Genomic DNA, 15136 nt, shown 5'->3' with positions numbered 1-15136 from the left:
TTCCGCGCACTTGTTCATTTTGAATGTCGACACAAACTAAATACAACACTGCGTTTTGTCAATCATACCCCGCGACTATCAAATAAGCTAGCGTCAAATGAAAAAACCAAAAATTTTTGATTTTCATCAACGTGTAGCCGACAACAAGTACGTGTGTCACGAAGCCACCCGACTGCACTAACACACACAAAATTCAGTCAATCTGGTTGTAAATCGCGGAAGGCTCTAAGGTGGTTTTCGAAAGGTAGCACGCTAACTTCACATGAAGTTGGCGGCCCACCAGAAAAAAAATTAGAAATTTTTTTTTTCGAATTTATAAAATATGCCACTTATCTACGGCAAATTCAGGTGCAATAATTATTTTCCTAACTGGTCTCTATGGTGGTTTTCCAAAAGTGACACGCTAACTTCACGTGAAGTTGGCGGTGCACCATAAAAAAAAAGTTAAATATTTTTTTCAGAAATTATAAAAAATGCCACGGCAAATTTACGGCAACTTCGTGTGCAAGAATTATTTTCTAAGCTGGTCTCTAAGGTGGGTTTCTGAGGGTGGCACACTAACTTCACGTAAAATTTTTTTGTTTCACGGATAAATTACGGCGAATTCACGGCAATTTTCCCAATAGGTAATTTTTTTCCACGTAAAAGTTGTCTTGCCAACTTCAGAGAGGTCTTCAAACAAGTTTGTTAAGAAAATTTTCCTGCAGGGACGGTAAAAACATTAATATGTGGTTGCCTAGCGAGCACTTTTTTTTTCAAATGCAATCAAATTTTTTAGTATACAAATCAATAATACCCAGACGTTATAGACGCAATTTAGGCTAAGAAATCATAACCTTAAGTACATCATCATTTTGCTCATATTTATGTGCGTTGCTAAGTTTTTTTGTTTAATACCTTCTTTGTTTTTATTGCAGGTGCCGCATATGCGAAGTAGTAGCATACCTGTTGTACAAAAATATAAATCACGCTTGCAAAGGGGATGATGTTTAAATATTCGAGCAGCTGCAAAACCAGTTTCCAAAATTTGTCTTTTCTTTTTCGGCAAATGGTTTGGTTAAATTTCTCACCTGAGTTTTAAGTCTTCTTTCTTATGCCAATTATATACATACACAAATGTTATCTTTTTTTTAAAGAGCCGATAGCGAAAAAATAATGAGATAAGTATGTACTAGACTGGGTCGAAAAAAAAGTTGCTAATGTCCGCCCCTAAATTTAAAGATTTTGTTGAGACGTGGTTATTCGACGTCCGATTTTTAAAATTGATGTCATTATTTTGGCCTTGAGCAGCTTCACTTTTCTTTCTAACGTCCTTTTAAGCTATGAAGTCGTTTTCACATGATTAGGTCAGCTAACAAAATTAGAAATTATAAATCCGAGACCAATATTAAAGCCTTGATTCGCGCCAAAATTTGCTTAAGTAGCTCACAGATAAAATATATAGTAAACACACAGGCCTACTAATACCGGGATCATGTAAGTTTTTGGGAATTTATATATAATTTCAAATGTTATTTGCTGTGTAGAGTCCGAATCCGCGGTCAGTATTCGCCCACCACATCAGAATTTTATGATAATTCAGGCTTTGTACCCGAAAACGGCTATTTTCCATCCTTTGAGGTCTTGTACAGGACACAAAAAATTTTTGCGAATTTTTTCTCATATCATTTAATACCACTTCAATTCAAGATATTGAGATCTTATTTACTTAATTCTTTTCGAAAAGTTATGGCTATTTGAAGTTATGCATCAAATTTCAATACACTTTTTAAGTGTCAAATACGTGTGGTATTAAATGATACGATTAGGGAAAATAATCATAACATATTATGTACCCTGTACAAGATCTCAAAAGTAGGGAAACGCTGTTTTTCGGGCACGTAACCTCAATTATCTCAAAATCCTGACAGAATGGATAAATTCCGACCGCGAATTCGCATTCAACACAGCAAATACCTTCGGAAATGATATATAAATTTCCTACAACAAATCCATGTTGACCTGTGATATTAAAAATCCTATACCTTATTTGTTTATTATTTTAGTAATATGGTTTAAAAGCAACATTTTCTTGAAATTTTAAGTACTTTAGTTTGGTAGGGAAAATGACACTTTACGGGGGTACAACTTTGTCAGCTGGCCTAATCATGTGAAAACAACTTCATAGGTTAAAAAAGACATTAAACGGAAATGTGAAGCTTCCTAAGGACAAACTAATGACATATCAATTTTAAAAATCCGACGTCAAATAACCAAGTTACAACGTAAACCCCTTTTCGGCTGTATTTCGAAGGATCAAAAAAAAATTTTTTTTCCGAAACCCTCTTAACATAATCTTTAAATTTAGGGGCGGACATTTGAAATTTTTTTTTTGTAAGGGGACCTACCCAGTCTAGTATGTACGTACATATGTACATACTGAGAATTTATGTTGATCAAAGTGCAACACAAATAAAAGTACAAAACATATACTGAGGGAAATGTATGGCTAGTTTATCTCCAAGTATGGATTTGTGGCTGACCGAAGAAAGATTTGTTGGCCGAATTTGAACCGAACCGGGTACTTGGCTTTGTTTTTTAAAGTCTGACGGAATCCGAATCCGAACTTTCATAATAAAAGACTCAAATATAAATCTAAAATATTGTTTTACATGTTCTAAGACTTTTTACCTGGGTTTTACCGCTCGAAAACGTCTTTACAAGGTTACCACCTATTTAACTTTTTGTTTTATCAAATGAAATTAAATAAAATGTATTTCAGGTTGCAACGCAACAAAAATATTAATAAGTGGAGTTGCTACCCTGCAGAAAAAATTTTATACAGACATACAAAGCGACAGTTTTTCACTACAGGTTTCATGACTGCCTTCGAATCGCTGGTAATCGGATGTACAGCGGGACCGTTGGAAGCCACATATATAGCAACAGCGTTTGAGTCTAAGCTATGAGACTACCCAATAGCATTTGATCTAGTATTATCTTATTTTACTTCTTACTTATATTATAAATGTGAAAGTTTGAGTGAGTATATTTGCAAGAGCACTTGGCTTAAATTACTAAACCAATCTTAATTAAATTTTGTACGTGTTGCCACTAAGGATGTCTTTACAACGTTACCACCTATTTGAAAAAATTCTTCTCTAAAACAGCTCAACCTATTTAAATGAAATACACCGGTTACATAGGATTTTGGAGATATGGCCAGAAATGTGACAAAGGTATCCCTAAAATTTGTCATATTTAATATGGTTATAAGGTACATATGGTTATATCGGAACTATTTCTGGGCGCACTTTAGAATATACGAAGATTGCAAACGAAATCAATCCGGCATCACTTTGATAACTTTTCGGCCCCGTTTCGTGATGATTTCGGAACCATTTGGAGTCAAGGAGAAACACTCAAAGTAACAGGAATATATATAGCTACTTCTTAGTTTTGTTACGGACAACTTCATTTTGGGTGCTCGCAAGTATCGAAAACCAGAAACCTTTTTATATAAACGGAAATGTCGTGATTCTTCGAAAGGCTCCTTTGAGGGGGTGATCGTTATTCACCTTTTCCGGTGCACGGAATCCAACTGCGCCTGTGTCACTAGTAGCACGTCTTTTATGCTCTGGCACGAATATGAGAGAGTCCTCAACTTCTGTTTCCCCTCGTTATGGGTACAACTTAACATCAAATATTACAAGCGCCTATTCCTCCGCCGCACAGCGCAGTAATCTTTGGGTTTATGAATAGTCCGTAGCAGCCTGCTACGCCGGAAAACTTATTATGCTCCAAAGTCGACAAAGGGCTATTTTTTTTTGCACGTATATTCTTTACTTTGAATACCTAACACTGAGTGAATTAAAGAAACGTAAATACCTATGAAAAGCTGGCGAAAATAGTGGACTTATTTTAAGAGTAAAATAATGAAATATGTATAAGCATAACCATAAAAACGAAATACCTAAAAATTTGTCAGTAAAAATGGAATTCGCCATAAAAATTGCAGGCCTACCACGTCGAAGGTCCTTAAGAAAACATTAAAAAAAGAGCACAACGCAAATTGGAAGAGAAGCTCGGCCCAAATTTGAGCGTAGGTGAATCGCGCCATATATATATATATATTATTACGAATATCAGCAACACTAAGGGGTACTGTCATCTCTAAGCGATGCTAATGCTACGTTTCCACCAAACCCAAACTCCGTGTTTGCCAACTCTTTTATGCAAAATATCTCTTGGCAGAAATGCAACTTGCATTATTGATACCGAAGTTAAAACGCGTTTTTCGATAGCTTTCGCGATATTTTTAGACATGTTTTAAAAGTCTTACGAAACTGGCAAACACGGAGTTTGGGTTTGGTGGAAACGTAGTATAAGAGTGACTTGTATGCCCATGCATAAATCAATCATTATGTATCTACATAAACGAATCAATCATTATGTCTACACATATGTACGTACACGCAGCTGAGAAGCAACGCAAACCACATGGATATATCTGAGATACTCCCGAAAGTATGCAATGAGAGAAGCTATAAAATCGTGCATCTGTAATTACAGCCAGTAATTACAGCTGAGAAATTTGATAGCTGATGGCCATTTAGTAGATTCTGGAAATGGAAGCACCTAGAAGATGCGAACGAGGAAATCAGAGGGTATAAAAGGCAGCAATGGTAGAGGCGCAGTAATCAGTTTCGATTAAGCACGCTATCTGTCGGGCAATAGTAGAGTTATTTATTGTGAAGTACTTTAATAAAGGCCATTTTGCATTATTAAATATTGGAGTTATTTATTCAACAGTTTAGTGATTCGAACTTAGCAGAAAGTTTCAAATAAGAGGATTTGTAGTAAATTCGTTACAATATATATACATAATTATAAATAATATTTTTTTAATTGAGATGGCGATATAACAATTCATTCAAGCTCAAGGTAATAAAGCTTTACACCATTTTTGTGGGCGAAGCTTTAAGTTCAGCTATAAATTAAGTTATTATTTTGAAGCTACATTTTAAGTTTTTATGAATGGCTTTAAGCAAGACCATATGAATATAAAGTTTATCAATTTTTCTTTTCGCAACTAATTAACGTTTAGTAAGCAAAATAGTACGAGCTAAGCCGCATTTCGATTAGAGAAGTATAATTAAGTTTTTATGAGAGGGCTTCGCTCGCTAATCACTTGAACTTAGCGAAGCACCTCAAAATAACGCACTCAGAAAAGCGCGCAAAATTGTTTCTCTTCGCAGCTAATTAGCGCATAATTTGCGACAAAATACCGTCCTATTAATTTTTTGTTCCGCAAAAGGTGCTTGGCTAACTTCGCGTTCATATAAACTCTGGTAACTGAACTGAGCTCACGTGGTTGAACTGTGAGCGTAAGCTCTTCTTATGCATGGTACCCACTAGCTGCGGTGATTAAATCAGATCTGACTTACGCCATATACCATTGAGTAAGATAAAAATTTATATTTTTTAAATTACACAATAAGTATTGTTTTTAAAATATTAATAAAGAGATTTATACGCCAATGCTCACAAATACATATAACACATTATATAACATTATGCAGTGAATCACAATGACAAAAAATATGTCAATCACACCATTTGTTGTGATAAAGCGCTATTCTGTCCTTAAATGTGACAAGTTTCCTTAAAAGGTGAAAAATTACAATTACTATAATCTGATTGAATTTCAATGTTTTTCTGTTTTCGATTGAAGATACTAAATCACTTAAACATGACGAAAATGGTAAAATCGACTAACCACTTTTATTCACATTGTGAGAGAAGGTCGCGTAGAGGTTACTTGCTGCATGCGTATAATGCAAAGTGGAGGAGTATTGTTTATATCAACACTTCAAGGATAGCGAAGAAACCAAAAACAACAAACAAATATATTCGTATATTAAAATTTCAGAAAATTTGCAATTAAGGTAAGAAAATGTAAAATTACAGCATCAAGTTCAGTAGAGGTTATGTCATGAATGCGCAGCAAAGCGTTCAAGATTCCGCCCATGAAGGTTTGTGAAACTTTTTTTAAATGCGAATGTTTGCCATATTATTATAAAATTGGACAAACCTTTGACAAAAAAAAACGTCAATTGTTTGAAAATAAATGTTAGGTGGGCCCTTCTACTTCATGTGCAAAAAAAAAAACAAACAAAACAACAGCGAATTCTTGTATAATTGGCTATTAAGGCAATTCCTTTTAGATATTAAAGCAAACAGCAATAATTTTAGCTCAAATTATTTTTTTAAAGATAACACCTTATAATTTTTTGTCTTTATCTTTTAATTACCTTTGCTCTGCTTTATTTATTTACTCTATTTTTCATGCAATAAAATTTTAGCCATAGGCGTGAGATAAAAATGGTAAAGAATAATCTTTCTGCCGCGACGCCAAATTGTCAACATTAAAATTTTCTTAGGTTTTATCTTTATCACAGCAATTAAACTTGCTTATCTACCTCTTTTTATGCTTATAGGGCAAATCTGTGGTCATAAATAATAGTCGCCTAAGTCCCGTTTGAAATGATAAAAGTTAGGCGATTATTGCATATGACCAAAGAAATGTGCTTCCAAGTTCGCATCACTAACTTTCGTACAGGTTAAAGTTAAGCGGAATCTTCATACTCAATCATGATAATTTATTTTATTTATTTTGTGGAATAAATTCGTTGATTGTTGATTTCAGCAATATGACAAGTAGAATAGCAACCATGGACAAGAATAAAGTAATATACAGGATTCCATGTGCTGGCGACGGAAATACGGAATGTAATAAGGAATATGTCGGGACCACGAAGAATAAGCTAAAAACGAGGATATCGGGACATCGATCGGATATGAAAAATATATCAGGAAGGGCACAGAAAACAGCACTCGCAGCCCACTGTGCAGAGAGCGGGCATAAAGCAGATTTTGATGGTGTGAGGGTATTGCAGCAAGAGCAGCATTATAAGAAACGCTTCACGTTAGATATGCTCCACATAGCAAACGTACCAACAAATAAAAGGCTCAATTACAAAATAGACATTGCAAGCTGCTCACACAACTACAGACACCTACTAGATAATTGGAAAAATTAGTTCAAAGCTGTATATCAAACAGGACGAACGTATGTAGTTTAGCTAAGAACAAAATAATGTACGTACGAAAAATTGTATGTATGTAAGCAAAATTTGTAGATTTAAGCTAACTTACATTGTTGTTGTAGCTCCTGATGACGATGTCCGATGGAAATCGAAATACATATATTGGGAATAAAAACAAACTAGTGTTTTATTAAATTTGACCTTGAGCCGGCTAAATAAATGAATACTTTAGACAGTTGGAATAAATTCTTTATATTTTTAGATGTAATTAACGCATTTTACGGCAAGCCTTTGCAGAAAAAAAAAAGTAAAAAACGAACAAAGTAACTTAATCAAAAGAGCATTAGAATAATGTGAACAGAACTTAAGGCTTTTAAGAAGATTGAAACTTGACTTAGTCCAAACAAGGCGCGATTTACCTCCGAAAAATTTTAACCCGAGCTTCTCTTCCAATTTGCGTCGTGCCATTTTTATTTGTCCTACAAATTGGCCACAAAGTATATATATGTTTTATGCCGACTCCGAACAGCATCTGCAAGGCAGTTGAGTTTTCACTGAGAAGCTTTTCATGGCACAATCAAAGTGTTTTTTGAAATCATTGCCGAGAGGCGACCCCGCTTAAAAAATTGTATTCTAATTGAAAAAACAAAACGTTACACCCACGGGCAGGACCATACATTGCTCATTGGCTTTCAATATAAAACTTGACGCGGCTGAAGTTTATTTAATTTTTTTCCTCCATTGTTTCTTCTACTTTGTTCACGGCTCTACTACTTCCGCCTGAAAAACACTACAGTAATCTGACAGCTTATAGGATCAGCATAGTTTACCACAGCCTATACCGCCTCTAATAAATACCTTGCAACCATCGGTGTGCACGTGTATCGCCTCGTCTGCCATTGGACGCCTTCGCTCTAACCTTTCACAACTATCGTGGCTCTAAGAGTCCTAGTCTCTGTTCGCAAAGATTCTGACGACGCTACACTAATATGGCCGTATGATCTCATATAAAGGAGTCGTAGACAGATTCGTTGTTTTGCATCTTCATCAGCCAAAGATCATGAACAATATTTATAGAAACTTTTCATTGTGCATAGGTTTTTACAAACTATAAAGCGATCATAGTAATACCATCCACTCAAATGTTATTAAAGCCACAAATAGTGCATTAAATTATTCGCCATCACTGATGCATTAACTAAAGACGGCTGAAGATAATAAATTTGTTTCATCGCACCAAGTCAGCTAATGAAAAGCCACTTATGCTTGAAATTTTTCCATTCAATTTTTAATTTGCTGCTTTCACCGAAATACATAATTAATATAAATAAAAAATATGACCCTTATTATGAGCATCTTTCGATCTTCGATCTTTGCTGGCTACCGAACATCGAAAATCGAGTTTCTAATTCGTATTATGACAGCTCAGGCGGCACAAAGTCCGAGTGCCTTCGCGTTCGCAATGCTCAGGTGATACGATGCCTCAGCGCAAATCTGAGAATTGTTGCTAATTTAAAAATTGTTGGAAAAGGCGTTGTTCTTGTGCATTGATGCAGCAACTCATCTGTACTCGATAGCTAGTCTATGAACGATTCTTGACAATGGTATGTAGTTTTTAATAAATCTGTAAGCAAAACTTCGAAAGCACTCCGAGTGAATTTCTGCCATGAAAACCTTCTCAGTGAAAACTCGTGTGCCTTGTAGATGCCGCTCGGAATCGGCATAAACAAGTATGTGCCGTCTCGCCAATTTGTATGCAAAACTAAAAAGAGGACGACGCAAGTTGGAAGAGAAGCTCGGCCTAAAATCTCTTCGGAGGTTATCGAGCCTGTAATACATTTAAGAACAAGCTTAGATATTTATATGTATTAGTTTCAGTAAGCTTTCCTCTTCTACTGACGTATCAAACAACTCCGCCGTGGTCATCCTTCTTTTTACTTTTTTGCACTTAATAAATAATTTTGTTTATTTGTTTATTTTTATTATATTTGACAGCTGATGGGTATGTGATATTCTGAACGGTTGAATTTATCTAGTTATCGAACAATGACGCTAGACTTTATCGAATTAGCGTCATAATATCGAATGAAAATTCGTTCGTTCAGTTCTTTCGACCACAGTTGAAGACCGCGTTCGTCTCATAATAGGGGCCCATATAAAATAGCTTATATCTGGTCCATTGCAATAGATGAAGAAAATATACAACATTTATAGAGTAACTTACAAAAACTTACTTATTTTAAATCATCCATGTATATGTATGAGGTCATTTAGAGCGCTCAGCATTGGTGTGTTATTGAAAAGCTGAAAATAACAAGGAAAATGTATACCATCAGTGTTATGGATGTAAATTTTTTTATAGCATAATTAGTTGACTAGAATTATAGACGCTTCTAATTGTTTTAAATTATTTGTTGGCTTAGCATGAGCTTTCTTTTCTAAGCAGAAAAAATTTATCTGTCTTAAAGTAACTCCTGCTTCATAAACGAACTAAAAAAATTACTCCCTACTAAAAATCAAAAATTGTTTTTGTTTTATCGGCGAATTTATAAAGGACTCCAGGTTCGAATTCGAGCTCAAGGCTTATAAAAGAAATGTTCATTATAATTATTATATCTCGGCACTTAGTCAGAGGCCTAGAGACAATACAACTTATAGAAAACAAATTTCCGCTAGGTGGCGCGCTAGTCAAGATAACTGCATATCCTTGAAAAACGAAGGCAATCTTGCAATCGATTTTTGAGTAACTTCCCGGTGAGCTAGAGTCTGGAAACTTGGGCCGTGAGTTAGAACCTCAAATTCCAAATGCCTTTTTGTAGGCAGCACTAAAAAAGTGAAAATAAAAAGATGATAAAAACATTTTAAGGACTACCTTTAAATAAATGGACCAAAAAATAGAAGGCAGTTTTTCCTTTAATACACACATAATCTTGTTGAATTTTGACTAAAAAACTTTAACAATAGTTGTTGTAAAAAACTTTTGGGATTTAAAATTATAAAGGTAGGGCGCGTGTTAAAATTTTAAATAATCAGTTAGTTAATCCCAAGTACATAGTTTGCCTTAAATTGTAAGAATGCGCTCCACCTTTATAGTTTTAAATCCCAAAATTCTTTTACAAGAGCTATTGTTAAAGTTTTTTAGTCAAAATTCAACAAGATTATGTGTGTATTAAAGGAAAAACTGCCTTCTATTTTTTGGTCCATTTATATAAAGGTAGTCCTTAAAATGTTTTTATCATCTTTTTATTTTCACTTTTTTAGTGCTGCCTACAAAAAGGCATTTGGAATTTTGGGTTCTGGCTCAGGGCCCAAGTTTCCAAACTCTGGGAAGTTACTCAAAAATCGATTGAAAGATTGTCTTCGTTTTTCAAGGATATGCAGTTATCTTGACTAGCGCGCCACCTAGCCGAAATTTGTTTTCTATAAGTTGTATTGCCTCTAGGCCTCTAACTAAGTTTCAAGTCTCTAGGTAACCGGGAAATTAGTTAAAAATGGATTGAAAGATTCCCAAATCAATACTAATTCTCTTAATATCTAGATCCATGCGCCACCTAGAGAATTTTTTTTTTTTATCAAATATTGCATTGCCAGCGGGTCCTGATTCACGGCCCCAGTTTCAGGTCTCTAGCTCACCGGTAAGTTACTTAAAAATCGATTGCAAGATTCCCCTCGTTTTTCAAGGATTTGCAGTTATCTTGACTAGCGCGCCACCTAGCGGAAATTTGTTTTCTATATGTTGTATTGTCACTAGGCCTCTAACTAATTGCCAAGTTTCAAGTCTCTAGGTAACCGGGAAGTCAGTTAAATATGGATTAAAATATTCCCAAATTAAAATTTGTTTTCTTACCGTCTCGATCCGCGTGCGCCACCTAGTGAATTTTTTTGATCATATAGTTACCTCACATTTTTAGAAATTTCACGAGCCCAGCGCTTTTATTTAACGCCCTAGATTGATGAGGAGTGTGATGACTAGTACCTAGGACCTACCTAATTATTTTCTAGCTTTTAGCATTATTATTCATGTAATTATTGTTTTCAATAAAACCCTTTAACTTAAAATTTTTTTTTTAATTATTTTATCATATATATAGATTAAGTTACATGTTTGTACGTACGAACTATTTATTATACCAAATAATAAAAAGAGAGTGTTACGTATATGCACCAGTACCCGTCTTTTCGATTTTCCGGATATGTTTGACTGCAGTTGGTGGGTTTTAACCGTAGAAGGGTAAGACAGTTTTAACCTACGATGTGGGTAGTAATATAAGTAAATTTTACGTGTTACACCATTTCCGTGTGTCATTTTAAATAAATGTTTAACAAAAACTTATTTGTCTTCAGTGTTGATTTTATTGAATGAAAATACAAAGTTTTTGGTTCCTTAAACTAGGTTATAGAACCATTTATGGGAAATTTTCATACATTATTGACATATTTTAATTTGATGCTCACCACACAGTTCGAATTTAGACAACATTCATAGCTCTTCCGCTAGTACGATGCACGGGATTGCTACTCCAAACATGACCATTATTTCCCAAAAGCGTATGAGCATTGCATACATCTTTATTCTCGCTTCATTCTACTTGTTCTTTTGATGCTGATATATTTTTTTTTTTTCTGTTGGGGGGCGGACTCCGCGATTTTCGACAATTCCTCTCCAAAAGCATTTTCCTCTCGAACTCAGAAGAATAATCTGGATCATCCAAACTATCGTCACTATAAAATTCTCTTCAATTATGCCATCAGTAAAACTTTCATCGCTGTCAATAATGTTCAAGAGAGCCTCTATTTCTGTATCCTCAAGCCAATGACTTGAGTTTTCCATTTTTCTTTTAATTTCAACTGAAATTTACACGGAACTTTAATTTCATCCACAAATATTAAGACATAATTAACATATCTGACATGTTATTAGTAGGACTACGTAAAATTTACGTGCACACTTTTCTTGTCATACCGATTTAAGTTAACCGCGAACAGTTAATTGACTAGTTACTCACTTGGTTATGCAACAATAAAACAAAGAAAGCACTGCCCAGCGCTCAAAGCGATAGAGCATAACGGTAAAATGAAACTGGACTTTTTTTGCGACATACACGTAAAATTTACTTATATTACCTTCGTAGGGTTAATAAAACGATGTTATTTCAAATATTTAGTAGAAAATAAAAACAATTTAAAAATGCAAAATTCATTCTAGCACCTTACAATTCTATGAATTTTTAAAGAAAATAAGAAATTGGCGACGAGCCAACATAAGGGCGAGTAATGATGCCAATCATCAAATTTATTTACATGTTTAGATACCATAGCCACCAGCAGCTCTGACAATTTCTAACGCTTCACCTCTTTGACGAACAAATTAAAACAAAACAAGTAAGGAAGGCTAAGTTCGGGTTTAACCGAACATTACATACTCAGGTGAGGGCTTTGCAGACAAAATAAGGGAAAATCACCATGTAGGAAAATGAACCCTGGAATGCGTTTGTATGACATGGATATCAAATGGAAGGTATTAAAGAGTATTTTAAAAGGGAGTGGCCCATAGTTCTATACGTGGACGCCATTTCGGGATATCGCCATAAAGGTGGACCAGGGGTGACTCTAGAATGTGTTTGTACGATACGGGTATCAAATGAAAGGTGGTAATGATTATTTTAAAAGCGAGTGATCCTTAGTTCTATAGTTGGACGCCTTTTCGAGATATCGCCATAAAGGTGGACCAAGGGTGACTCTAGAATATGTTTGTACGATATGGATATCAAATGGAAGGTATTAAAGAGTATTTTAAAAGGGAGTGGCCCATAGTTCTATACGTGGACGCCATTTCGGGATATCGCCATAAAGGTGGACCAGGGGTGACTCTAGAATGTGTTTGTACGATACGGGTATCAAATGAAAGGTGGTAATGATTATTTTAAAAGCGAGTGATCCTTAGTTCTATAGTTGGACGCCTTTTCGAGATATCGCCATAAAGGTGGACCAAGGGTGACTCTAGAATATGTTTGTACGATATGGATATCAAATGGAAGGTATTAAAGAGTATTTTAAAAGGGAGTGGCCCATAGTTCTATACGTGGACGCCATTTCGGGATATCGCCATAAAGGTGGACCAGGGGTGACTCTAGAATGTGTTTGTACGATACGGGTATCAAATGAAAGGTGGTAATGATTATTTTAAAAGCGAGTGATCCTTAGTTCTATAGTTGGACGCCTTTTCGAGATATCGCCATAAAGGTGGACCAAGGGTGACTCTAGAATATGTTTGTACGATATGGATATCAAATGGAAGGTATTAAAGAGTATTTTAAAAGGGAGTGGCCCATAGTTCTATACGTGGACGCCATTTCGGGATATCGCCATAAAGGTGGACCAGGGGTGACTCTAGAATGTGCTTGTACGATACGGGTATCAAATGAAAGGTGGTAATGATTATTTTAAAAGCGAGTGATCCTTAGTTCTATAGTTGGACGCCTTTTCGAGATATCGCCATTAAGGTGGACCAGGGGTGACTCTAGAATGTGTTTGTGCGATATGGGTATCAAATTAAAGGTATTAATGAGGCTTTTAAAAGGGAGTGGTGGTAATTGTATATGTGAAGGCGTTTTCCAGATATCGAAGAAAATGTGGGCCAAGGTGACCCAGAACATCATCTGTTGGATACCGCTAATTTATTTATATATGTAACACGACGAACAGTATTCCTGCCAAAATTCCAAGAGCTTTTGATGTCGCCCTGCAGAACTTTTTCATTTTCTTCTACTTAATATGGGAGGTGTCAAACCCATTTTACAAAGTTTTTTTTAGCTATATTTTGTGTCAATAAACCAATCCAATTACCATGTTTCACCCCTTTCTTCGTATTTGGTATAGAATTATGGCATTTTTTTTATTTTTCGTAATTTTCGATATCGAAAAAGTGGGCGTGGTCATAGTCGGATTTCGGCCATTTTTTATACCAATACAAAGTGAGTACAGATAATTACGTGAATTGAGTTTAGTAAAGATATATAGATTTTTGCTCAAGTTATCGTGTTAACGCCCGAGCGGAAGGACAGACGGTCGACTGTGAATAAAAACTGAGCGTGGCTTCAACCGATTTCGCCCTTTTCAAAGAAATAAGTTATCGTTCTAGAATCTAAGCCCCTACCAAATTTCACAGTGATTGATTGATTTGTTCGACTTATGGCATTAAAAGTATCCTAGACAAATTAAATGAAAAAGGGCGGAGCCACGCCCATTTTGAAATTTTCTTTTATTTTTGTATTTTGTTGCTCCATATCATTACTGGAGTTGAATGTTGACATAATTTACTTATATACTGTAAAGATATATTTTTTGTTAAAATTTTACTTCAAAAAAAAATTTTTTTTAAAAGGGGGTGTGGTCGTTCTCCGATATTGCTAATTTTTATTAAGCATACAGATAGATAGGAGGCCACCGTGGTGTGATGGTAGCGTGCTCCGCCTATCACACCGTATGCCCTGGGTTCAACTCCCGGGCAAAGCAACATCAAAATTTTAGAAATAAGGTTTTTCAATTAGAAGAAAATTTTTCTAAGCGGGGTCGCCCCTCGGCAGTGACTGGCAAGCGCTCCGAGTGTATTTCTGCCATGAAAAGCTCTCAGTGAAAACTCATCTGCCTTGCAGATGCCGTTCGGAGTCGGCATAAAAAATCAAGAGGAGCACGACGCAAATTGGAAGAGAAGCTCGGCCTTAGATCTCTTCGGAGGTTATCGCGCCTTACATTTATTTTTTTATTTTTATACAGATAGTAATAGTAGTAACGTTCCTGCCAAATTTCATCATTATATCTTCAACGACTGCCAAATTAAAGCTTGCAAAAGTTTTAAATTACCTTCTTCTAAAAGTGGGCGGTGCCACGCCCATTGTACAAAATATTACTAATTTTCTATTCTGCGTCATAAGTTCAACACACCTACCAAGTTTCATCGCTTATGCGTCTTTGGTAATGAATTATCGCAATTTTTCGGTTTTTCGAAATTTTCGATATCGAAAAAGTGGGCGTGGCTATGGTCCGAT

At 35.4% G+C, this 15136-nt stretch overlaps 1 protein-coding gene across 1 annotated transcript in view; it reads right to left on the bottom strand.

Annotated features, from left to right (window-relative positions):
- RhoU overlaps positions 1–15136 on the bottom strand; it is a 257739-nt gene that overhangs the window by 206106 nt on the left and 36497 nt on the right. The window contains 1 exon segment of the mRNA XM_067785031.1: positions 9323–9392. The gene's annotated coding sequence lies outside the window, so the exon portion shown is untranslated.

The sequence above is a fragment of the Eurosta solidaginis genome, chromosome 4, assembly GCF_040869045.1.
Source record: "Eurosta solidaginis isolate ZX-2024a chromosome 4, ASM4086904v1, whole genome shotgun sequence".
NCBI classification, from domain to species: domain Eukaryota; kingdom Metazoa; phylum Arthropoda; class Insecta; order Diptera; family Tephritidae; genus Eurosta; species Eurosta solidaginis.
Note: the sequence above shows the minus strand (reverse complement) of the source record. Positions and strands in the feature narration are given on the sequence as shown.